This window comes from Bubalus kerabau, chromosome 3 (assembly GCF_029407905.1).
Source record: "Bubalus kerabau isolate K-KA32 ecotype Philippines breed swamp buffalo chromosome 3, PCC_UOA_SB_1v2, whole genome shotgun sequence".
In the NCBI taxonomy this organism is placed as follows: Eukaryota; Metazoa; Chordata; class Mammalia; order Artiodactyla; family Bovidae; genus Bubalus; species Bubalus kerabau.
Genome location: NC_073626.1, coordinates 106,683,927 through 106,696,133, shown reverse-complemented (window position 1 = coordinate 106,696,133; position 12,207 = coordinate 106,683,927). Strand labels below are relative to the sequence as shown.

Genomic DNA, 12,207 nt, shown 5'->3' with positions numbered 1-12,207 from the left:
CTGAAGCAAACCACCATCAGTCCCTGTCCTCTATCACTGAGCAGCCTGTCACTCAGATACACACATTGACCTTGGAGCCTCAACTTGTGCAGCCAGAGTCAAGTCACTGTGAAAAATATATAAAATTTATTTTCCCTCAGAAAGTAAAATTAAGTGTGGACAGCTGAATGCTGACACACAGACTAGAACTGACTTTCTTTCAGCTCTTCTGGAACCTCTTAAACTAGGGGACAATTTTCTAGAAAACTGCTGAAGGTTTGATGTTGAGCCCTTAGTGGAATAGCTGTTCTCTTCACCTATGTGAAGAGAAAAAAAAAAGAGGTTGATGAATTCTGACTTTGCACATTGATAGTATATATTCCTTTTAGATTTATCTAAAATCATAAGGCAAATATTTAAGTTCCATATTCCCACTAATGTCTTATAATTAGGTGCCTTACACTGCTTGGCCTAATTAATGCTGATCCACGCACAACCCCCAATGTTCTGTATAAAATGTTAATAGCACATACTAGTGTTTTAACTGCCTTATTGGACAAATTCCAAGTAAAGAATAATAAACAGTGTTATATTTTTTTCTTTTCTAAAAATACTCCCAACATGTCATATATTTCCTAGCCTTTTTCTCTTAAACCCAGGGCAGTGTCTTCCCAGGATGATGATGTTATCCATGGTTATTGCTAGATCAACAGAGCTCAGGGAATAGGCAAATTAAGACTTCTTTTACTGCTGACATGGTCAAATGTGAATGGCTAAAACCATTTGAAAGCTTAACAGAAAACACCTAAGGGGAACTGTAGCTGAAATTCTCAGTCTGTCTCACCAATAGTGCATTTCCTTCCACAATGATAAGTGAATACTCTCAGAAGTTGAACACACTGTGTGAATCTGGAGAAAAAGGCAGTATGTATTAATATGGTTTTTCTTCCACCTGAAACCCTTTTCATCTCTATAAATAGATCCTTGAATATGAACCAGGTGATGAAAAAATCAAAATATGTCACCCAAGACTTTCTGACTCACTTCCCTTCCACATCTACCCCAGGTCTCAGGCCTCATCATTAAGAAACCCCTTGGTTTCAAACCCCTTGATTTCTCGACTCTTAGTTATTTGTGGAAAGAAGATCTATCTCCCAGAGTAATAAAGATCTGCATCTTCATCTAGGTGTTGCTGCCACTTAACTATGTGATCTTGATCAAATTATTCAGTGTTTCTCAGGCTCATTTTATCCATCTGAAAATTTTCTTTTATATCTGAAAAAGAAAAAAAATGGAAATATTCCTAGTGTATATTAAAGTTACAATTATTTCAACAGTAAAGTGGTAGTGCAGAATACAAGCACAAATCATCCAGAATAAAACATGCCAGGTGTTTTTGTCTGTGAGTTGTAGGATATATTATTGGGGCAATCAGCTAGCTATTGAAAAAAAATAGAGATTACCTTCACATTTCATATAGTAAAATACACTGAAATGAATTAGAAGATACAAAAATGACACCATTTTTAAAATCTAGAAAAAAATATTGATGACAATTACCTGATTTATTTAAATGGATGAATTTTATAATTAAAAAATAATGATAGAAATTACAAAAGAAATAATGCTAGATATGAACACATAAAAATATAAATAAAATTAAGGAAAAATATAATTGAGAGAATATAAATACAACAAAAGTAATGAAATATTATGCCATTTAACACAAAAAAAAACCCTTAGAAATCTAATATGTACAAGTATGTTCATTATAGCATGTTTCATTGTCTGTAACAGCAAAAAATTAGAAGCAACATAAAAGTCCATCAGCAAGGGAATGGTTAAATAAATTATTTTCATACTATGAAATGTAACAGCATTTTTCAAAGGATGAGGTATTTTTAAATGTACTGACTTGGAAAGATTCCCATGATATATAGTTAAGGGGGAAAAAGCAAGTTGTACTATAACATATTATGTATTTTTATCTCATTCTTTCTTTTTTTTAAGAAAATAGATACTAAAGAGATTGTTGTTGTTCAGTCACTAAGTCGTGTCTGATTCTGTGTGACCCCATGGACTAGCCCACCAGGCTCCTCTGTCCTTGAGATTTCCCAGGCAAAAATACTGGAGTGAGTTGCCATTTCCATCTCCAGGGTAACTTCCCAACTGAGGGATCAAACTTGTCCTGCGTTGGTAGGCAGATTCTTTACTCCTGAACCACCGGGGAAGCCCAGGTAGATGGATAGATAAATAGAAAAACATCCAGAGGGAGCACCTATCTGTTAATTATAGTTGTCTTGAAGGAGTTTGACTAGAAAAACAGGTTTGACCTTTTCATTCTATATTCTCCTGATTAGCACACTTTTTAAATACTATGTGTTAGTTTTGTTATACAAAATAATTAAATGGTTGAAACAAACAAAATTGTATGCTCTCAATAAGAAAAAGGCAGGTGATATGAAAGGTTATTCACAGAAGAGATAATCCATATGTGCTGTGCTTTTTTAACTTCTTCCCCATTTCCTAAATTCAAAGAATCCTAACTTTAAACAATGATAGATCATTTTTCACCTATCAAGTTAGCCATTATTTTAAGAAGAATAAAATCAAGTGATAATAATGCTATCAGGACTATGAATTGTCATGTTACATATCCCACATTATCATGGTTTAAGAAAAGAAAACCCTTAACTTAATGATCTAGTGAGAATTCTCCAAGTGTGGTCCCCAGACCAATGTATCCTCTCAAGGAACTTGTGACTAGTGTAACATTCTCAAGTCCCTCCCCAGAGTTGCTGAACCAGAAGTCTGAAGGTGAAGTTCAGTGATTTGTGATACAACCCAGTTTCCAAATTATTCTCATGAATGGTTCAGTTTCAGAACCATTGATCTAATTGCTACATTTCTACTACTGCAGAGTTTCTCAACAGCAGCAATACTGACATTTGGGGCTGAATAAACTGTTTGGGGAGACTGTCCTATGCATCGTAGACTGTTCAGCACCATCCTTTGCCTCTGACTCACTAGATGCCATAGCAACTCACCTTCTCCACTCCACCCAGTCATGACAACCTTTGATATCTCCAGACACTCAAATGCCTCATGGGAGATGTGGGGGTAGGGAAGTTGCCCCTATTTGGAAACAACTGCCTAAAGAAATACTCCAAAAATGTAGAGAATGAGTATACAAAAAGGGTTTTTAATATATTAATTACATTTATACTAAGAAATCATAGAGTACAAACCATTCTGTCCCATATAAGATAATTAGTAAAAGCTATGGTAAAGAATCTGCCTGCCAGTGCAGGTAGACGTAAGAGACACAGGTTTGATCCCTGGGTCGGGAAGATCTCCTGGAGAAGGGCCCAGCCACCCACTCCAGTATTCTTGCCTGGAGAATCTCATGGACAGAGGAGCCTGGCAGGCTGCAGTCCGTAAGGTAACACAAAGTCGAACATGACTTAAGTGACTTAGCATGCACACACATATATAAGACATAGGGCTTCCCAGGTGGCACTAGCAGTAAAGAACCCGCCTGCCAATGCAGGAGATGCTGGAGAAACAGGTTTGATCCCTGGGTTAGAAAAATACCTTGGAGAAGGGAATGGCTATCTACTCCAGTATTCTTGTCTGGCGAATCCCATGAACAGAGGAGGCGGGCTACAGTTCATGGGGTCACAAAGAGTCGGACACAACTAAGTAACTAACTCACAATACACATATAAGACATGAGAACTGCTCATGACAGAAGTGAAAAATGTTGGCCACAAAATTATATAGAAAGTATTTTCTTGAATGTGTATATAAATAAATTATTTATACATGTATGTTGAATGCTGTCAGCGTCATTCTCCTGCTCAAAACCCAAGGATGAACACCTATTCACTGTTAGAATTAACTCCTAAGTCCTCCCCACAGCATTCCTACCTTATCTGTCTCATTCCCCAGCCTTCAGCTATACTACCCTCTTCTCTATTCCTAGAACTACCCAACACAACCTCACAACTGGGGCTTTCTACCAACTTTTTCCTGCCTGGAGTTTTCCTTCCTGTGGTGTGTACACATAAGCTGCTCTCTGCCCAAGTGTCCTTTCCTTAGAAAGAACTTCTGAGAACCTTTTCTGCTATGTGTAGCACTTTCCACCTCTCTCTGCCCGTCAGAATAATCTGGGGACTCTGTTATCTTTGGCCAGCCAGGCTCTACTCATTCTTAGCAAAGAGGACTCTCTGGGGATGGATTCTAGGCCATTAGGAACTTTTAAGAGGCTCCGAGGGTCAGTAGAAGAACCACCACTTCTCTTAGTCTTTCTTAAAGTACCTCTGTGCCGAAATCACTTTGTGTATTAATTAGTGGATTGTTTCTTGTCTGTTTCCCCAACTAGATTATAAGTTGCATATGGGTAGGAACTTTGTCTGTTTTACTCACTGCATCATCCCCAACATCAGGCACCTAGCAGGTATTGAGTAATAGCAGGTCTATTGAATAATAGATTTTAATGAATGAAAAATGATTACCTTGAGTTACTGTTACAGTTATTGGTGTGTTTTTTTTCTTTATCATACTTTTCTTAACATCTCAGATTCTAATAGAATGTATTACTAATCAGAGCAAGAGAAATTACAGCTGTTTTAATTCTGCCTTTGAAAAGCATGGTATATTTGAAGCACAGTGATTAGCATGTAATGGATATTTGGCAAATAATAACCACTGTTTGTGTTCCTTTTTAATATTACCTGCTATGTAAGGGCTTTGGCTATGATATACCATTTTATATATGTTGTTGTCACCTTATAGAATACATATTACAACCACAAATAAGCCATTTTTAAGTCTACGGGCTAGTCATTTTTTTTAGTCATTCCTTGTCTCTTATAGTTCTGAGTATTGCTTTAAAGATACATTAGACTCTCCTTGTAATGGCCAATCAATATAAATATGAAACAAGTGAATAATTGAAAATGTTTCAATCTTTTGAAATGAAATCATTGCAAAGAAGGTACTCAATAAATGTAAAGAATAAGGCCATGTTAGCTGTTAATGTGTAACTACCATATAAAGTACCTTTTCCACAATGTACTTTGAAAGAATTATATACACATAGCTTCAAAGATAATTTAAAAGCAAAAATGCCAGGACATAGCAGTAATTCTCTTTTAGGAGGATAATTCTTTGCTTACTTTGGAAAACAACAATAATAGGATATTTAAGTATAAAATTGAAGATTTTACAATTAGTTTAAGCCAGTTGATGTGTAAATTTGCATATAAAAGTGACAGTCACCAGTGAATGACCACCTTGAAATATATTAGTTTAAATGCAAAGAACAGTTGTAAACGCTCGCCTTCTTTTATAATATTTGAAAATTTTTCTAACATACAGCCCTGACTTTAAGAGGAAAAGTAGACTTCCTACTAAGTCCCCAGTCTTAAAAAAAGAAAAAGGCCAATGTAGACATGGCAGTATATTTTGTGCAGATTGAGAGTAGGCAAGCATATGGTTAGCATGGATCCCCCCCAAAGTAGCTACAGCACATAGCAAGCATAAATTGAGCACAGTGAAAATTTATTCTATTTTTAGCAGCTTCTCCTCATGAAGTGGTCAAAGTCACAATTAACGTTTCATGTACAGTGGATGAGCTGTATTATACAAGCCAGGTGTGACCTGTTGGCAAAAATACATTTACCACCGCGCTTTCTCCATTAAACCATCCTAAAGTTATGTGTGTTGGAAAATCACAGCAATCCAGAGATAGAGAAGGGAATACTTATAATACACCTCCAATAACTTGAGGCTTGTCCTGCAGGCAATTCTGTGGCTTTCTACTTCCTTTGCAAGTCACTATGATAACAACAAAGCACAAACTTAAAAGGAAGTTTGCATCCTTATATCTGTTTGTAGCTGGTCTACTATTAAATGCTTTGGTCTTCTTAATTCAGCATTAATTTTGAGTTTTATGGTAAATCTCTCTTTCAGTTTGAATCATTTGGCTATGATTTTCAACAACTAAGAAATTTCTTTGAGTTAGTGATTCAGCTCACTTTTGGAAAAAACTTACCTAGCATAAGTCTGTGAGGATTTTTTTGTCTGGGGCCCAACATCTGTAGCTGTGGATTATAGATTGTTTCTAAAATAATCTAAAATTGATGAATCGTTGCTCCTTCCATTGGGGCCCGACAAAAAGTAGCTCCGGCATTTCTTCTCCTTTTTGTGCTGTAAACTGTACATCACATTTTTAATCTCTTGCCAGAAAAATGAATTCTTACCTACTTTAAGATTTTATAAACTTAAATTTTACTTAGTGGTTAAAGAGTTTCTTTTACAAAGAATATACATCAAGTGCTATTTTGTGAACAAATTCATAAAATCATAATTATTCTTGTCAAGCTGTTTTAAACTTAGCAGTGTTCATAAATAGCCTTTTTCAAAAGAGTTGCAGTTTAAGATGTTTTTCCTGTTAGTGAAGCATTCACAGGCACTAACGTTTGAGCTCCTCACATTGCTTCGAATCAGGTATCTTCACTATTTCTTGGGAGTAAACTAATGTTGAGTGAACAAACATGTAGAAGAATTTCCAAATATTAATCTAAATATTTTTACACCTTTTCACTGTCCAGCCATTTGCTGTATAGTAATCTCTCAACCATGTGACTGCTCTCACCTTTGTCATTCAGATGTGGTCTTTTTGCCTTTGACCTTTGTTTTGTCTCAAAGAGCTTCCCAGCTGGTGCAAGTGGTAAAGAACCTACCTGCCAATGCAGGGAGACATTAGAGATGTGGATTCAATCCCTGGGTTGAGAGTGGGGTTGCTGTGCCCCACTCCAGTATTCTTGTCCTAAAAAGGGAGTTCCTTTCATTTCTTTGTGAAAACACGTTAAACGGTAGCTCACAATTTACAACACTGTCGTGGAGTTTAAGGCCAGATGAAATCAAAGCCCTACCAGAGGGGTGGAACTTGCCAAAAGTGACCACAGTCTGATCTCTTTGAGTTAGCTGCTACTGAGTTCTGAAGCCTGAGTGGCAGAGGAGATTCAAACCATGTTTCAGATTTAGTAGATCCTTAGCAAAGCACACTAGAGTAACATGTCTCAATATACACTCCTCCTTGTCACTCAAGAAAGAGGATCCACAATGTTCAAGTAAGTTAGGGAACATGCTAAGTTATACAAAGATGAACAGGGTTAGTTTTCTGCAGGACTTGTCAGAGCCTGTATTATGCTATTGTGCATTGTAAATTTCCAAGAAGGAAAAATGGCATAAAATTTTCTGCAAACTTATCTTACTCCAGACTGCTATTTTTGTGAAGTGTGTCACAGAGATGGTGTTTGCAGAACTCACTTTAGTGAAAGCTGTCCTGGAAGTACTGCCAAACCCATAGTAAAAATGTATTTGGTTTCTGAATCAGATCCTCCCCTCCAATAATACAGCTTAACTGCATTTTAAGCTACTGGAAGTATAATTTACTGTTTTTGAGAGTTTTCCATCTTAGATACTATATTGCATTTTTTTTTTCCATTCCAGGCTTTCATTTCTTTCAGTAGCCTATATTTCTCCTCTACATATGTTTTACTAGTTGAAGCCTTCAGAAATAATGGCACTTGCAATGCACAGCTAGTCCCCACAGTGAGAGAGGAAAGTATTAGATCCATTGATTTGAGGTTAAAAAAAAAAAGAGAGAGATTTGAAGAATTTTGTAGGATAGTATTCTAGCTGTATTTTGAAATTGTGGTTGACTACTTATGTTCTCCTAAATCAACCACTTAACTGCTTAAAAATCTATTGAGGTAGAGAGTAGGTAGGTTCGTATTTGAATAGTGAAGTCTGTAACAGCATGAATACATTTTCCAAACATACCCAGTTTAGGAGGCTTCTTTGCTAGATATGTCTATCACCACCTCTACTATAAAAGGGTTTAATCTAATGTGAATGTTGATATGAGAATATTTTTGCCTATCTACGTGAATCATATAGTTCAGTAGTTGGTGATTTCCACCCACAAATAGTCTTCACCCTCAGCATCTTTTCTAACCTAAAGATTGATTGATTTCTCAATATACCAACTACTGATTGGTTGATATTGAGAACATAAATTGCCAATGAAATACACACATACACACACAAGCATACATTTTGTAAGAGAGAGTAGGCAAGATAGTATGAATTCTATATAATATACATCCACATTTTCTTAACCTTTCTTAACTATATTTGATTTCTCTAAGTGTTATTGCAAGTTACTTAATTTTCCAAAACTTAAGAAAAAACTCCAAACTGCTAGGAAAATTTAACCTGCAAGTGGGCCTTAGAAAGCATCACTATGAACAAAGCTAATGGAGGTGATGGAATTCCAGTTGAGCTATTCCAAATCCTGAAAGATGATGCTGTGAAAGTGCTGCACTCAATATGTCAGCAAATTTGGAAAACTCAGCAGTGGCCACAGGACTGGAAAAGGTCAGTTTTCATTCCAATCCCAAAGAAAGGCAATGCCAAAGAATGCTCAAAGTACCACACAATTGCACTCATCTCACACACTAGTAAAGTAATGCTCAAAATTCTCCAAGCCAGGCTTCAGCAATATGTGAACCGTGAACTTCTTGATGTTCAAGCTGGTTTTAGAAAAGGAAGAGGAACCAGAGATCAAATTGCCAACATCCACTGGATCATGGAAAAAGCAAGAGAGTTCCAGAAAAACATCTATTTCTGCTTTATTGACTATGCCAAAGCCTTTGACTGTGTGGATCACAATAAACTGTGGAAAATTGTGAAAGAGATGGGAATACCAGACCACCTGATCTGCCTCTTGAGAAATCTGTATGCAGGTCAGGAAGCAACAGTTAGAACTGGACATGGAACAACAGACTGGTTCCAAGTAGGAAAAGGAGTTCGTCAAGGCTGTATATTGTCACCCTGTTTATTTAACTTATATGCAGAGTACATCATGAGAAACGCTGGACTGGAAGAAACACAAGCTGGAATCAAGATTGCTGGGAGAAATATCAATAACCTCAGATATGCAGATGACACCACCCTAATGGCAGAAAGTGAAGAAGAACTCAAAAGCCTGTTGATGAAAGTGAAAGTGGAGAGTGAAAAAGTTGGCTTAAAGCTCAACATTCAGAAAACGAAGATCATGGCATCCGGTCCCATCACTTCATGGGAAATAGATGGGGAAACAGTGGAAACAGTGGAAACAGTGTCAGACTTTATTTTTTGGGGCTCCAAAATCACTACAGATGGTGACTGCAGCCATGAAACTAAAAGATGCTTACTCCTGGGAAGGAAAGTTATGACCAACCTAGATAGCATATTCAAAAGCAGAGACATTGCTTTGCCAACAAAGGTTCGTCTAGTCAAGGCTATGGTTTTTCCTGTGGTCATGTATGGATGTGAGAGTTGGACTGTGAAGAAGGCTGAGCACCGAAGAATTGATGCTTTTGAACTGCGGTGTTGGAAAAGACTTTTGAGAGTCCCTTGGACTGCAAGCAGATCCAACCAGTCCATTCTGAAGGAGATCATCCCTGGGATTTCTTTGGAAGGAATGATGCTAAAGCTGAAACTCCAGTACTTTGGCCATCTCATGTGAAGAGTTGACTCATTGGAAAAGACTCTGATGCTGGGAGGGATTGGGGGCAGGAGGAGAAGGGGACAACAGAGGATGAGATGGCTGGATGGCATCACTGACTCGATGGACGTGAGTCTGAGTGAACTCCGGGAGTTGGTGATGGACAGGAAGGCCTGGCGTGCTGTGATTCATGGGGTCGCAAAGAGTCAGACACAACTGAGCGACTGATCTGATCTGATCTGATCTGAATGCGAGTATAACAAGAATACAGAACTATATATTCTTTGTTAAAATATACTTGTAACAGGATTACTTGAAAGCATCCATGAGTTGAAACTGTTTTTATTAAAATCACATGGAAAGTGTGCAGAGAAATGGATACAGATGACACAGATTGAGATGGAATGAATACTCTGCATTCACACACAGAGAAGAGCACAAAATGAGCACTTGACAAAGGGCAAATTTGGGAAACTGATGAACTGGCAGAAATCCGTTTTAGGACTCCCTCCATGAACCACCGGCCAAGAGAGAAAAACTTTTGCCTGAGGGGGGCCTCTGACAGCCGCTCTGCCTCCTATTCGTCACTCCATTGAACCTCAGCCTTGGTTTCTTCTCTGGATTGGTTCTTGCTCTGAATTCTCAGACCAGGACTTTGGCTGAGTGGGAAAAATATAAAGAACACTGGGAAACTTTATAAATAATCTAGTTCCATTTCTGCATCCTTTTACTCTCCCCACAGATCGAGTCCCACCAGCTGCGTCTTTCAGGTAGGGCTGAGTTACCCCTCCAGTCACCCCAGTTCCTCCAGCACCATAGGCCTCTTCCAGTTTCTACCTCCATAACCTCCTGACAGCCATGATTGTCCCCTCCAGTAATCTACTCTTGGACCTTCCTTGATTTCTAACCTCACCTTGAGGGTATGTGTTCACTTGCTCAATCATGCCCAGTTCTTTGCAACCCTTTGGACTGTCACCCACCAGGCTCCTCTGTAGTTAGAGACAATTTTAGCTCCCAGCTACCCCAAATCTCACTGCTCCTGTTTTGACTGAAATTATAGTCATTATTAACTAAGAAACTATATCTCTGTCTATCTGTCTTTATATTCTTCCTTTCCCTTTTCAGTCTCCCTGGATTCCTGGACCTCTTCTACTCGGTTGACCCTATATCAGTCATTCATCTTCATACTTGAATAGTCTCTTACTTTTAATTCTACCATCTTCATGCTCTATGACCTCTGAGCCCTGTTCTCTGCTAGATAAGTCTCATCAGCTTAGAACTTCGGTACCAATGGGTAATGTTGTGAAAGCAACTTTTACGTAATAGTTACTCAGTTAATTGATCAGTTATGTTATCTCTTTCCATATTTGTTTAACAAATTTATTGTTACCGTGGCAGAGTCAATGAAGGACTTAGTATCCCCAAAAAGATACTACTTTTATTTATTTATTTTTTTTAGTATAGTTGCTTTACAATGTTGTGTTAATTTCTGCTGCACAAGAAAGTGAATCAGCTATATGTATACATGTATCCCCTCCCCTTGGGCCTTCTTCCCACCTCCATACCCATCCCACCCATCTAGATCATTATAGAGCACTGAACAAGAAGGTATTACTTTAAATCCAAGAGAGAAAAATCTGTTTTCCTTCTCAATGAATCTTACTAGTGATTTTTGTAATGAAGAGGTCTGGGAGAAGCTCAAGAGAGACTTTAAGCCAAGGTAAATAGGTGTGTTAAAGGGAAGCATAGCCCCATTCCATCTTTCCCTCCTCCAGGTTAGGAGAATGTTTTAAAATCATTCTACAGACTTTTGGTAAATGTAGTAGCAAGTGGTGCAGTTTCTATATTCCAAAGGAAACTTTAAACTTGATGTCTCCGATAACACACCAATACTTTAAAATATGAGAATCCCTTCCAGAAATGTAGTCACGCCAATGTTACTCACAGGTATGAAGACTTTTTGTATAAAGAAGAAGAAAAGTGAAAATGGGAGGCAGGATATCCTGAATATTTAGTCCAAGTTTAAGAGTCATTTTGCCCACAATGAATCCATTGTAACCAGACTGTCAATCACAATGCTATGTGGAATAAAAATCCAGACCCTCTTAGGGAAGGCTCTATAACCATGTGGAGAATGGCAGAGAGACAAGTCAGCCAATTACTAAGCATAGGAGCCATAACACACACCCAGGCAGTGATGTCTCCATGGGCGCTGAAGCCTGCCTGCCTGGGTTTGAGCCTCAGTACTGTGTGACATCAGGCATTTCACCACTCTTGACTTCAGTTTTCTTATTTGTAAAAAGGGCTTAATAATAGAATTGGACATGAGTTTGAGCAAACTCCAGAAAATAGTGAAGGACAGGGAAGCCTGGCATACTGCAGTCCATGGGATCACAAAGATTTGGACACGTCTGAGCAACTAAACAACAAGCACCTCATGGGATTATTATGAGGATCAAGTGAGGATCAAGTGAGACAATAAAACTGCTTAGAATAAAGTCAATGATACTTCCATTTTTAAACCTAAGTAAAAAGTAAAATAAAATTGCTTAGAATAATTCTTATTATCGATATTGATCAAATCAAGGACATCTTGCTGATCAGGAATTTGTGCTATGGGAAGTCCCAAATTGAAGGCATTGGCCCTTCTCAGTGTCTTTCAGGAG

At 37.9% G+C, this 12,207-nt stretch overlaps 1 protein-coding gene and 1 long non-coding RNA gene across 3 annotated transcripts in view; one reads left to right on the top strand and one right to left on the bottom strand.

Moving 5' to 3' along the window:
- The window catches only part of ARHGAP15 (Rho GTPase activating protein 15), a 700,001-nt gene that overhangs the window by 684,071 nt on the left and 3,723 nt on the right, over nucleotides 1–12,207 (top strand). The gene's annotated exons all lie outside the window — the stretch shown is intronic.
- Nucleotides 9,929–12,207, bottom strand: part of LOC129646477 (uncharacterized) — a 106,430-nt gene continuing 104,151 nt past the window's right edge. For both annotated transcript variants that reach the window (XR_008711973.1, XR_008711972.1), the window contains exon 4: nucleotides 9,929–10,200. This is a non-coding gene — a long non-coding RNA (uncharacterized LOC129646477). The remainder of the gene's footprint in view (nucleotides 10,201–12,207) is intronic.